Source organism: Pipistrellus kuhlii, unplaced genomic scaffold, assembly GCF_014108245.1.
Source record: "Pipistrellus kuhlii isolate mPipKuh1 unplaced genomic scaffold, mPipKuh1.p scaffold_m20_p_44, whole genome shotgun sequence".
NCBI lineage: Eukaryota > Metazoa > Chordata > Mammalia > Chiroptera > Vespertilionidae > Pipistrellus > Pipistrellus kuhlii.
Genome location: NW_023425545.1, coordinates 2,469,005 through 2,482,221, shown reverse-complemented (window position 1 = coordinate 2,482,221; position 13,217 = coordinate 2,469,005).

The window sequence follows — 13,217 nt, the reverse complement described above, 5'->3', positions numbered from 1 at the left end:
GCCATCTCAGAGGCAATGGATCTGGGCAGATCCCAAACGATCCGGGCAGATCCCAAACCATCCAGGCAGATCCCAAGCCATCCAGGCAGATCTCAAACGATCCAGGCAGTTTCTCAGGAGCCAGTTACATCCCCAAGGGGACCTGGTCCCACCCGCCCTGCCTCTGACGCTGCCCTCACACGGGAGAGCGCTCGGCGGCGGGCACCACACCGGGCCCTGCGGGGAGACCCCGCCTGCTGGGTGCGGCGAGCTCTGCGCCCACAGGCTCTGCGCCCACAGGCACCCGCCTCCCTGCACCTCGGGGCTCTCACCTGGGCGGGGAGAAGGCGAGGTGACACCCCGAGGGGAGAGGCTGACGGGACAGGGCTGGGTGGGCATCTTGCAAAGCGATTCTGTGAGAGCTTCACGTGTATCAGGAGCCTCCGGGCCCAGTTCACGCAGGACACACTGGTTCCCAGCACCACCTGAGGTCCCGGGGCCAGCCTCCCCGCGCCGACACAGTCACGCCCGGCCCCCGCCTCCGGGGCCTCGCCGGCCGCACCCTCCCTCCAGCACCGCTCCTCCGCCCAGCGCTTCCCGCTCGCGCCCTGGGTCCCGCTGACGTCACGGCTCCCTGCACCTGTCTGTGCCCCTGCGCCCTGGAAGGCAGGCAGGCGCGCTCAGGGCTGCGTGGAACAGGAGGTCGGTCCTGGTCAGGGCACGGGTCCAGGTTGCGGCTCGGTCCCTGGTGGGGGGGGGGGGTGAGGGGGCGTGCAGGAGGCAGCCGGTCCATGAGCCTCTGTCATCTTCGATGCTTCTCTCTCTCTCTCCCTCCCCCTTCCTCTCTGAGATCAATCAGTAATAAATATATATTTAAAGCTGGTAAATACACATAAGAAAAGCGTCTTAAACGTCACTCCATGTGCCTGCCCAGTGGTATGGAGACATCCTGTGGCGCCCACACTCCCCCGCCGGCCTCTCCGTGCTGAAGGCCCCGGGGCCTCCTGCGGGGGCGTCACACGGCTGTTCCTCGTCACCGCTGAGTCCACAGAGCAGCGTGCTTCCTGCCGCGGCTGAGTCACGCTCCGGCCGATGGGCCGATGACTCCATCCCAGCCTCCACCCCTGCTGCCGCAGCTCCTCCTCTTCCCTCCCCCCTCTGCCTCCTCCCTCCTCCCTCCTCCCTCCTCCCCCCTCCTCCTTCCTCCCTGCCGAGACAGCAGGAGAGGCTGCAGGCTTTGCCAAATGATCCCGGGACACGGCGTCCCTGGCTGAGAACACGGCTCCGGGCCACGCCGTGTGTGAAGACCGAGGCCTCGCAGCAGCCTCGCCCTGTGACGGACAGGGCACGCCGGACGTGTGTGGCGCAGCGGCCGGGCCCCGGACCCCTCGCCCCCGTCAGCCGGCCGGGGAGCATTAGCCTTCCACGCAGCCTCTGTAATGACAAAAGCCGCTCCTAAGTCCCATCCGGCATATGGCGAGCCAGGTGCCCGCCTCCCGCACCCGGGCCGCCCGCCCTCCTGCCTCCGCCGGGGACAGAAAGCCTGTGAGCGCCAGACCGCGGAGCTGGGCGTGGAGCCGTGGTCGGGGCCTGTCTGCCCTGGGACACAGCCGGGCTTTTTCACAATCCAGCCCTTCAGGGCACAGCCAGGCAAGGAAGCTGCACACCACAATCCGGACAGGGAGACACACACGTGCACACACGCACACAACACCACGCACAGACACACAACACATATGTTCACACACGTGACACACATGTGCACACATGCTACACAAATACACACCACACACATGTATACACACCACACGCGTGCGCAACAAGCAGACACACACACCACGTAAACACACACAACACGTAGACACACATGCACACAGACACATGTGTGCACACATAACAAATGCATGTGAAACACATGGGCACGCAGTGCACATATGCACACACATATCACATAAATGTACACATGCCATACAGGCACACATGCGCACACAACACAGATGGCCATACAACATGTGCGCGCGCGCATGTGAACACAACTACATGCACATGGTGCCAATGTGTGTGCACCCACACATGCTGTGTTCCGACGCGCGCGCGCGCGCACACACACACACACACACACACACACACCAAAAGAGTGAGTCTGGCAGCCGAGGGGGCCGGGAGCGCCTGCTGAGCTCCCTTAGATCCTGGCACTTTCCAGGCCCCCTCCCCCCAGGCCCGGAGCGCTCTGCGCCTCCTCATCCCGGTCAGCCCAGCCGAGCTCCTTCCGGGAGCCGGGCTGCGGGCCGAGGAGGGAGGGGCCGGCCGAGGCCGGTCAGCCCGCAGCCGTGTGCCTCGCCGGGCGTGTGGGACTCACCCGCGGACTGAGTGTCAGGGAACAGGGCCGGAACAGCACCCACGGGGGGATTCAGACCCCCGCCCCGGCCAGTGTGGACCCGAGGCGGGTGCTCCCCCAGCTCCGGTCGGAACATTCTGGAAAGGCAGCAGAGCGGCACCAGTCCTGCACCCTCCCTGCGTCTGCCTCCTCCTGGTGACCTCGCTCTTCCTGGAGGCAGGCCCGCTCCCCGACCCCGCACCCCAGGCTGGGCCTTGAGACGGGTCTTGGCCAGTAAGATGCCGGTGGAGCCGAGACCGGTTTGGCTCAATGGATAGAGCGTCGGCTTGGGGACTGAAGGGTTCCGGGTTCGATTCCGGTCAAGGGCATGTACCTTGGTTGCGGGCATATCCCCAGTGGGGGGTGTGCAAGAGGCAGCTGATCGATGACTCTCTCTCATCGATGTTTCTAACTCTCTATCTCTCCCTTCCTCTCTGTACAAAATCAATAAAATATTAAAAAAAAAAAAAAAAAAAAAAGATGCCGGTGGAGGCGGGGCTGGGAGCGGGTGGGGGGGCACTGGATCCTGAAACCTCTTCCTGCACAACAAGAAGCCACCCAGTGCGCCCACCGACCCAGCCAGCGTGGCTCAGTCGACCTATGAGCCAAGTAGTCAGGGTTCAATTCCCGTCAGGGCACAGGCCCGGTTTGTGAGCTTTATTCCTAGCGTGGGGCGTGCAGGAGGCAGCTGATCAGCGATTCTCTCTCATCGTCGGTGTGCCTGTCTCTCCCTCTCCCTTCCGCTCGGAAATCGATAACATATATTAAAAATAAATAAAGGTAGGAACAGGCCTCCGCAGACGGCGGTGAACGGGGTCTGTCCAGCGACGGAACAGGCTTCACCCAGACAGGAAGGACACTCGGACGCCTGCTGCCACGCGGGGCCAGGGGACACTGAGACCCAGGGCCCCGCTGCAGCTCTCCCTGAGGCTCTGGGAGGCAGAGACGGGACGGAGGCTGGCGGGCTGGGCGGGAGCCGGGCGTCCTGGCACACAGTGCCGGCTGGGAGGACGAGCACTCCCCGGAGACAGAGGGCGGTGACGGGAGTGACAACGCCAATGTGCCGCAGGCCGCAGCTGCACATCGGAAAACGGCACAGCTTTCCTCTCTGCCGTGTGCCCGGACCGTGTTCTCCCTGGAGGCCTGCCCCGCCCCGCCCGCCCCCCCGTCCTGCCCCACACCACCACCCCTCCCCGCCCCTCCGCATCCCGCCTTGGGCTAGTGCCGTGGTCGGCAAACCGTGGCTCGCGAGCCACATGCGGCTCTTTGGCCCCTTGAGTGTGGCTCCTCCACAAAATACCACGGCCTGGGCGAGTCTACGTTGAGGAAGTGGCGTTCAGAGAAGTTTGAGTTTTAAAAATGTGGCTCTCCAAAGACACGTCCATCGTTGTGCTGTTGGTATTTGGCTCTGAGGACCGATGAGTTTGCCAACCGCGGGCCTAGCGGGACCTCCAGCTTTCTCTGCTGCACAGAGCGGTCCATCCGCTCATCCTCGCCCTCCCGGCCGGGCCGCACCCAGCCCGCACCCAGGGGCAGTCCGCGCGCTGTTTCTTCCCTCCGGGCCCCAGGAGGGACACCTGCTGGCCGCACACCGGCTTCAGGTCTGGCCGTTAACTTGGCCTCTGAGGAAGAGCATGACATTGAGGTTCTGAGGACCCTGAGGTCGCCGCCACAGCCACGGCCATGGCCACAGCAGATGGCCAAGCGGGGGCGACGGGGAAGGCTGGGCAGGAGCCTGGGGTTCAAGCCCGGCCGCGCCCAGACGCCCTGTCCATCTGGAGCCTCTCTGACGCTTCCCTCGGGGCTCCGGGACGAGGCCCAGCTGCAGCCGGAGGCCCTGGCTGCGGGGAAGAAGCACTGGGTGCCTCCCTCAGCCTCTGTGAGCTGGGCTATCCTGAGTCAGTCCCAGAGCTGAGCTCCCGGGCTGGGCCTGATGGCGCAGGCGCTGTCACTGCTCTCCTCTCACTTCCAAAGAACAGCCTTCTCGCCCGGCCGTGTGTGTGTGTGTGTGTGTGTGTGTGTGAGGGGGGAGGGGTCAGGGGTTGGGGTCAACCAGTGAACCTGGAGGTCACGGTTTGATTCCCAGTCAGGGCACAGGCCTGGGTTTTGGGCTCAATCCCCAGTGTGGGGCGTGCAGGAGGCAGCCAGTCCACGATTCTCTCTCATCATCATCCTCTCTCTCTCTCTCTCTCTGTCTCTCTCTCCCTCTCTCTCTCTCCCCCCTTCCTCTCTGAAACCAATAAAAGAATATTTTTAAAAGGAGCAGCCCTCACTGACCCTGCTGCCCAGTAACTCCTCCCGAAGACGCTGCGGGCTGGGAGGCGGACAGAGCCCCCGGTGCACGGAGGCTCCACAGGTGGAGCGTTAATCTATCAGAGGAGACTGGCTGCTCCTGGTCCGGGCGAGCAGGGCCCGCCCACGTGGCCGGGGGCTCGGAGGCACGGGACCCAGCTCAGCACCCTCACGAGGCCCGGCACGGCGCCCCCCCCCCCCCCGGGCTCATCGCTTTTAGCTACCAACACCCCAAAGCCCGGCAGGGGCTGGTTACAGGTGCCTCTGCCAGTCCCCGGATCGGAGGTGAGGGAGGAAGTTAACTTTGAAACACCCAGAGCATAAGCCACCCCATAACCTACCCTGTGGGTCTGCACACGCCATCAGAGAAATCAGGCAGGGGGCGGGGCCAGGAGGAGGCGCCGGGGGAGGTGATGGGGGTGGGGGTGGGGGGAGGAGACAGGAAGTCCCATGAGGCCCAGTCAGGGTGCTCCCATACCCTGGCCCCGGCCCCGGCCAGTGGTGCTCAGTGGGTAGAGCGTCGGCCTGCGGACCAGAGTCCCGGGTTCCATTTTGGGAAAGGGCACTCACCTCCCCGGCCAGGCCCTTGGTCAGGGCGCATGCAGGAGGCAACCAATTGATGTTTCTCTCCCACAGACGGCGTCCGCTGAGCCCGAGGAACCGGACGGGACGGCAGGCGGGCCAGCTGGGGCTGGAAGCCGGGGCTCCTGCCAAATGGGCGCCCGGCTCGCGGAGATGAGCCTCCATCAATTATTAAGCACCAGCTGAATATTTTACGCGTTTCCTCAATCACAGAGAAACGAGGGCGTTTCTGGTTCTCTTCCCTTCCAGGCTGCAAATCCGCAGGGACTGGTGCGGGGACGGTGACGCGGAGCTTTCTGAATCCTTTCTGTGGAGATGGCGACGTCTTCCTCAGCGTCTTCTGTGCCGCGGGGCGCCTGGCACCGCCCGGCATGGCTCAGGGCCCCGGAGGCCCCGCCGCGGCCCAGCGTGCCCCTGGCTCCCGCAGCGACCAGTCCGTCGCCACGCTCCTGCGTGGACCACTGGGAGAGGCCTGGCTCCGAGCGCTCTGAGCTTCACTGCCCGTCCTCCCACAGCCTGGCCTCCGGCTCCTTGCTGCCCCAAGCCCCGCCTTTCCCGCCAGGAACCGGGAAGCTAGGGCAGATTGGGGGGGAGGGGGGGAGGGACCATGCCACAGCCTACACTCGGGATGCCTGAGGGGTCTGAGCTCCCATTTTCATTCTGTGATCAGGTCCCTTCTGGGACCTGGTACCATGGGCCTTCTATCCATTCACCCATCTGCCACCCACCCATTCACCCATCCACCCATCTGCCACCCACCCATTCACCCATCCACCCATCCACTCATCCACCCATTCACCCATTCACCCATCCACACATCCATTCACCCATTCACCCATCCACCCATCCACTCATCCACCCATTCACCCATCCACCCATCCACCCATCTTACCACCCATCCAGCCATCCACCCATCTTACCACCCATTCACCCATCCACCCATCCACCCATCCACCCATCTTACCACCCATCCAGCCATCCACCCATCTTACCACCCATTCACCCATTCATCCATTCACCCATTCACCCATCCACCCATCCACTCATCCACCCATTCACCCATCCACCCATCCACCCATCTTACCACCCATCCAGCCATCCACCCATCTTACCACCCATTCACCCATCCACCCATCCACCCATCCACCCATCTTACCACCCATCCAGCCATCCACCCATCTTACCACCCATTCACCCATTCACCCATTCACCCATCCACCCACCCACCCATTCACTCATCCACCCATCCACTCATCCACCCATCCATCCATCTTACCACCCATTCACCCATTCACCCATCCACCCATCCATCCATCCACCACCCACCCACCCATCCATCCACCCATCCACCACCCACCCATTCACCCATTTACCCATCCACCCATCCACTCATCCACCCATTCACCCATCCACCCATCCACTCATCCACCCATTCACCCATCCACCCACCCACCCATCCACCCACCCATTCACCTATCCACCCATTCACCCATTTACCCATCCACCCATGCACTCATCCACCCATTCACCCATCCACCCATCTATTCACTCATCCACCCACCCATTCACCCACCCACCCATCCACCCATGCACTCATCCACCCATTCACCCACCCACCCACCCATTCACCCATCCACCCACCCATTCACCCACCCACCCACCCATCCACCCATCCACTCACCCACCCATTCACCCATCCACCCTCCGACCATACGACCAGCCTGCCTCTGGCTTGTCTGGACCCCGAGCCCCACTAACAGAGGAGCGTTTGGGGACTGAGGGGCCTCCATGAACTTGGGGGTGACCAGCCCCCCAGCAGCGGTGGCTCCCGGCTGCGGTTCTGGGCACCATGTGGGCTGTTTCCGCGGACATCACCGAGGAGGGTCTGAGGCCCGGCTCCCCTCCGGCCTGGGGTTCGATAACGGCTTCGCTCCCACTCTCCAGCCCGAGGGCAGGATGTGAAATATTTATTAGGGAGAGTCTCTATTTTTAACCGGACGATCTCAGTTCCATTATTCATGCAGCCTCGGAGGCCGGCTTCCCGCCGGGGTCCGGCCGGGAGAGGCAGCAGGGCGGAGCTGAATCAGACGGGGGTGGGGTCGGGATGGGGGTCCGGGCACGGGGCGGGGGCTGCGGCCAAACCTCCACCTTCAGGTGACGACTCGGCCCCGTGTCACACAGCCGCCTGCGCCTGGCCAGCCGCTCACGGCTCCGTGCACGGGGACGGCCCTGAGCCCCGTGGGATCCGCGGACGAACTTGAACGTGGCCCTCTCAGCTGTCAGAGCCCAAACACAGAGGGACAAGGGCCACGCCGGCCGCTCCCCAGATCCCAGGGACCGAGCTGCCCGGCACCTGGTCCCCGGAGCCCGGAGGGGGCACCACAGCAGTGCCCACAGCCGGCTCCTGGTCAGCGGCACCTGGTCAGCGGCACCTGGTCAGCGGCACCTGGTCAGCCGGCTCCTGGTCAGCAGCACCTGGTCAGCCGGCTCCTGGTCAGTGGCACCTGGTCAGCTGGCTCCTGGTCAGCGGCACCTGGTCAGCGGCACCTGGTCAGCCGGCTCCTGGTCAGAGGCACCTGGTCAGCGGCACCTGGTCAGCCGGCTCCTGGTCAGTGGCACCTGGTCAGCTGGCTCCTGGTCAGCGGCACCTGGTCAGCTGGCTCCTGGTCAGCCGGCTCCTGGTCAGCGGCACCTGGTCAGAGGCACCTGGTCAGCAGCACCTGGTCAGCGGCACCTGGTCAGCGGCACCTGGTCAGCGGCACCTGGTCAGCCGCCTCCTGGTCAGAGGCACCTGGTCAGCCGCCTCCTGGTCAGCGGCACCTGGTCAGCGGCACCTGGTCAGCTGGCTCCTGGTCAGAGGCTCCTGGTCAGAGGCACCTGGTCAGCGGCACCTGGTCAGAGGCACCTGGTCAGCGGCACCTGGTCAGCCGGCTCCTGGTCAGCCGGCTCCTGGTCAGCGGCACCTGGTCAGCGGCACCTGGTCAGCTGGCTCCTGGTCAGAGGTACCTGGTCAGCGGCACCTGGTCAGCGGCACCTGGTCAGCGGCACCTGGTCAGCTGGCTCCTGGTCAGAGGTACCTGGTCAGAGGCACCTGGTCAGCGGCACCTGGTCAGCGGCACCTGGTCAGCCGGCACTTGGTCAGCGGCACCTGGTCAGCGGCACCTGGTCAGCGGCACCTGGTCAGCCGGCTCCTGGTCAGAGGCACCTGGTCAGCGGTACCTGGTCAGCCGGCTCCTGCAGTGGCACCTGGTCAGCTGGCTCCTGGTCAGCGGCACCTGGTCAGCGGCACCTGGTCAGCCGGCTCCTGGTCAGTGGCACCTGGTCAGCTGGCTCCTGGTCAGCGGCACCTGGTCAGCGGCACCTGGTCAGCCGGCTCCTGGTCAGAGGCACCTGGTCAGCGGCACCTGGTCAGCCGGCTCCTGGTCAGTGGCACCTGGTCAGCTGGCTCCTGGTCAGCGGCACCTGGTCAGCTGGCTCCTGGTCAGCCGGCTCCTGGTCAGCGGCACCTGGTCAGAGGCACCTGGTCAGCAGCACCTGGTCAGCGGCACCTGGTCAGCGGCACCTGGTCAGCGGCACCTGGTCAGCCGCCTCCTGGTCAGAGGCACCTGGTCAGCCGCCTCCTGGTCAGCGGCACCTGGTCAGCGGCACCTGGTCAGCTGGCTCCTGGTCAGAGGCTCCTGGTCAGAGGCACCTGGTCAGCGGCACCTGGTCAGGGGCACCTGGTCAGCGGCACCTGGTCAGCCGGCTCCTGGTCAGCCGGCTCCTGGTCAGAGGCACCTGGTCAGCGGCACCTGGTCAGCTGGCTCCTGGTCAGAGGTACCTGGTCAGCGGCACCTGGTCAGCGGCACCTGGTCAGCGGCACCTGGTCAGCTGGCTCCTGGTCAGCGGTACCTGGTCAGAGGCACCTGGTCAGCGGCACCTGGTCAGCGGCACCTGGTCAGCCGGCACTTGGTCAGCGGCACCTGGTCAGCGGCACCTGGTCAGCGGCACCTGGTCAGCCGGCTCCTGGTCAGAGGCACCTGGTCAGCGGCACCTGGTCAGCTGGCTCCTGGTCAGAGGTACCTGGTCAGAGGCACCTGGTCAGCGGCACCTGGTCAGTGGCACCTGGTCAGCGGCACCTGGTCAGCCGGCTCCTGGTCAGCCGGCTCCTGGTCAGCGGCACCTGGTCAGCGGCACCTGGTCAGCCAGCTCCTGGTCAGCCGGCTCCTGGTCAGCAGCACCTGGTCAGCCGGCTCCTGGTCAGTGGCACCTGGTCAGCGGCAGCTGGTCAGCGGCAGCTGGGCAGCGGGCAGCTGGGCAGCGGGCAGCTGGGCAGCCGGCTCCTGGTCAGAGGCACCTGGTCAGTGGCACCTGGTCAGCCGGCTCCTGGTCAATGGCACCTGGTCAGCCAGCAGCTGGTCAGCGGCACCTGGTCAGCCGGCACCTGGTCAGCGGCACCTGGTCAGCTGGCTCCTGGTCAGAGGTACCTGGTCAGAGGCACCTGGTCAGCGGCACCTGGTCAGTGGCACCTGGTCAGCGGCACCTGGTCAGCCGGCTCCTGGTCAGCCGGCTCCTGGTCAGCGGCACCTGGTCAGCGGCACCTGGTCAGCCAGCTCCTGGTCAGCCGGCTCCTGGTCAGCAGCACCTGGTCAGCCGGCTCCTGGTCAGTGGCACCTGGTCAGCGGCAGCTGGTCAGCGGCAGCTGGGCAGCGGGCAGCTGGGCAGCGGGCAGCTGGGCAGCCGGCTCCTGGTCAGAGGCACCTGGTCAGTGGCACCTGGTCAGCCGGCTCCTGGTCAATGGCACCTGGTCAGCCAGCAGCTGGTCAGCGGCACCTGGTCAGCCGGCACCTGGTCAGCGGCAGCTGGTCAGCGGGCAGCTGGTCGGCGGGCAGCTGGTCGGCGGGCAGCTGGTCAGGAACGGTGGGGATGCCTCTCAGCAGGACGGCTCGTCCCGCTCCGCAGACATGAAGTGACTGGAGAGGACGGCCGTGGACAGACTGAGGGACCTTCTCACCCGGCGCCGGACACGGGCTCTCCCTGGATCCCCGCCCGCCCGCCGGCACTTCGCAGGGGAGGGCAGCCAGGGCCGCGGGCCCGGCACAGGGAGGGTCCCTCAGGGTCCCGCTCAGCCGTCCAGGGGGGCCCCCTCGCTGCCTGGACATGGGCTGGGGGCGGAGGAGCCTGGCAGTGCCAGCACCCGCACCCCCGCCGGCTCAGGGCGGCCGCCTGACCCTGCCGGGCATCGTGGGCGGAGGGTGAGGCTGGAGGCCTGGGGTCCGAGAGCGGCAGTGATGCACTCATGGACAGGAGTGTGTTTGTGTGAGTGTGTGTGTGTGTGTGTGGGGGCAGCGAGAGGCCCCAGCTCACCCAGTCCTGGGGGAGGGAGGTGTGGGCTGGCAGGTCCCCAGGTCACAGCGGCTCCGCCACACCGGCCACCACTGGCTCACCCCGGCCCGGGTCCCACTCCGGCAGCGCAGAGCCTCGGGGGGTGGGCTCCTCTGGGAGAGCAAGGGGCGTCGTGCCCCCTCTCCAGCCAGAGGCAGCGCCCTCCACCGTCCGTCCCGGGAGCTCGTCCTCCTTACCTGGCCCAGGCCGAGCCCCGGCCGCTGTGCGCGCCCACCCCTCGAGCCGCGGTCAGCTGAGCCCCGGGCCCACCCCTGAGCCCCTCAGCTGAGCCCCGGGCCCACCCCTGAGCCCCTCAGCTGAGCCCCGGGCCCCACCCCTCGAGCCGCGGTCAGCTGAGCCCCGGGCCCACCCCTGAGCCCCTCAGCTGAGCCCCGGGCCCACCCCTGAGCCCCTCAGCTGAGCCCCGGGCCCCACCCCTGAGCCCCTCAGCTGAGCCCCGGGCCCACCCCTGAGCCCCTCAGCTGAGCCCCGGGCCCACCCCTGAGCCCCTCAGCTGAGCCCCAAGCCCCACCCTGAGCCCCTCAGCTGAGCCCCGGGCCCCACCCTGAGCCCCTCAGCGGGCGCCCTGGGGCCTCTGCAGACGGGCCTCCCCTTTCCCGCAGGAAGCAGGGCGGGTCTGGAGGCCTGTTCTTTCTTTTTTTATATGAATGTATTTTTATTGATTTCAGAGAGGAAGAGAAAAGGAGAGAAACACCAATGATGAGAGAGAATCACTGACTGGCTGCCTCCTGCACGCCCCGCTGGGATCGAGCCAACAACCTGGGCATGTACCCTGACTGGGAATCGAACCCAGGACCCTTCAGTCCATGGCCCAACGCTCTGCCACTGAGCCACTCCGGCCAGGTCTGGCCTGCCTTGTTGTTAGGGAACCTGCTGCCTGGGATCGTCAGACCCAGCGCTCCCCGGGCACCCGCACCCCCGGGCAGCCGCCCCTGAGGCCCTGGGGCGGGGCAGGCTGGGCTAGGCGGCCATCTGCGCCCACGGGATTCGGGCTGAGGACTCACCGTGCCCCCCCGCCCCCCAGTGGATGCGACGCACCCGCTGGTGTGAGCGCGGAGGCGGCCGTGGCCGGGGCGGCCGTGGCCGGGGCGGCCGTGGCCCGGGTGGCCGTGGCCGGGTGGCGTGGCTGAGGTGACCGTGGCCGGGGGCGTGGCTGAGGTGACCGTGGCCCGGGTGGCCGTGGCCCGGGTGGCGTGGCTGAGGTGGCCGTGGCCAGGGTGGCCGTGGCCCGGGTGACGTGGCTGGAGGGCCGGGCAGGAGGGCGCAGCCGGGCAGGAGGCAAACCCTCAGCCCGGGGAGTGTGAGCGCGCCGGCAGGAAATCAGCGCCGAGCGTCCTGTCCTCCGCAGCTGGGTGCTCCAGGCTTCACTGGGCCGCGGGGCGCCGTCGGACGGTGGCGGGTGCGGGTACGGGTGTGGGTCCTGCCATGTGGCCTTGCCAGGGCCTGAGGGGACCACGGAGGAGTCTGCACAGCCAGCAGCCAGGGCGGCATCTAGGAGTCCCCAGTGCCTTCGCCGCCCACCTGCCCACCAGTGCTTCCTCCTCTCTCCCTTCATCTCCCTCCCCCTCCTATACCGTCCCTCCCCCACCAGGACCAGCGTGCTCCTGGGCCCCCTCCCTCCCCAGAAAGAGGAGCAAAGCGACCCTCGCCCCCATCCCCACCCCCACCCCACCCCTCATTCCCCTCCCCCAACCCCCCACCCCCACCCCCACCCCACCCCTCATTCCCCTCCCCCAACCCCCCACCCCCACCCCACCCTCATTCCCCTCCCCCAACCCCCCACCCCCACCCCCACCCCACCCCTCATTCCCCTCCCCCAACCCCCCACCCCCCACCCCCACCCCACCCCTCATTCCCCTCCCCCAACCCCCCACCCTCATCCCCCTCCCCACCCCTCATCCCCCTCCCCCAACCCCCCACCCTCATCCCCCTCCCCCAACCCCCCACCCTCATCCTCCTCCCCCACCCCTCACCTGTACCCCTCCCCCTCCCCCCACCACATCGCCCAGGAGTGAGGGGCAGGCTGTGTGGGAGGCCCTTTGCTGTCGGGGTTGCCGCACCCATGTCTGGGGGGTGGGGTGACCCAAGCTCAGGAGTGGGGGGCGGAGGTTTCGGGGCGGGGGGGGGGTGGTCTCCAGAGCAGGCCTCCCCCCACCCTCCCCTCCAGGCCGGTCCAGGCTGCCCGCGGAGGCGGTGGCGGGGGAGTGTTTCTGTGAATGGCCCTGGGCCCCCACCCGGAGCTGCTGTGGCCCGCAGCCAATGCTGAGGGGCTGCGGCCGGCCGGGAGGCCCCCTCCCTCCCTCCCCCCCCCCGGCCGCTCCCCCCCCTGCTGGAGGGAGCGCTGCGGGGCCTCAGCCACAATCAATGTTTAATGAGCCGCGGCCGCGGCCGCAGTGCAATACGGACCCGCGGCCGGAGCCCCGATGCTGTGCAACGTGGGCGATGAGTTACCCACACAGGCCCGCCGAGCCGGCTCCCAGCCCACCCCGTAAGGCAGAGCAGGGGCAGAGCAGAGGGGGGCGTGTGCAGGGGGAGGGGGGAGAGGGGAGAGAGGAGGGGAGAGAGGGGGAGAGGGGGGGGAGAGGGGAGAGAGGGGGAGAGA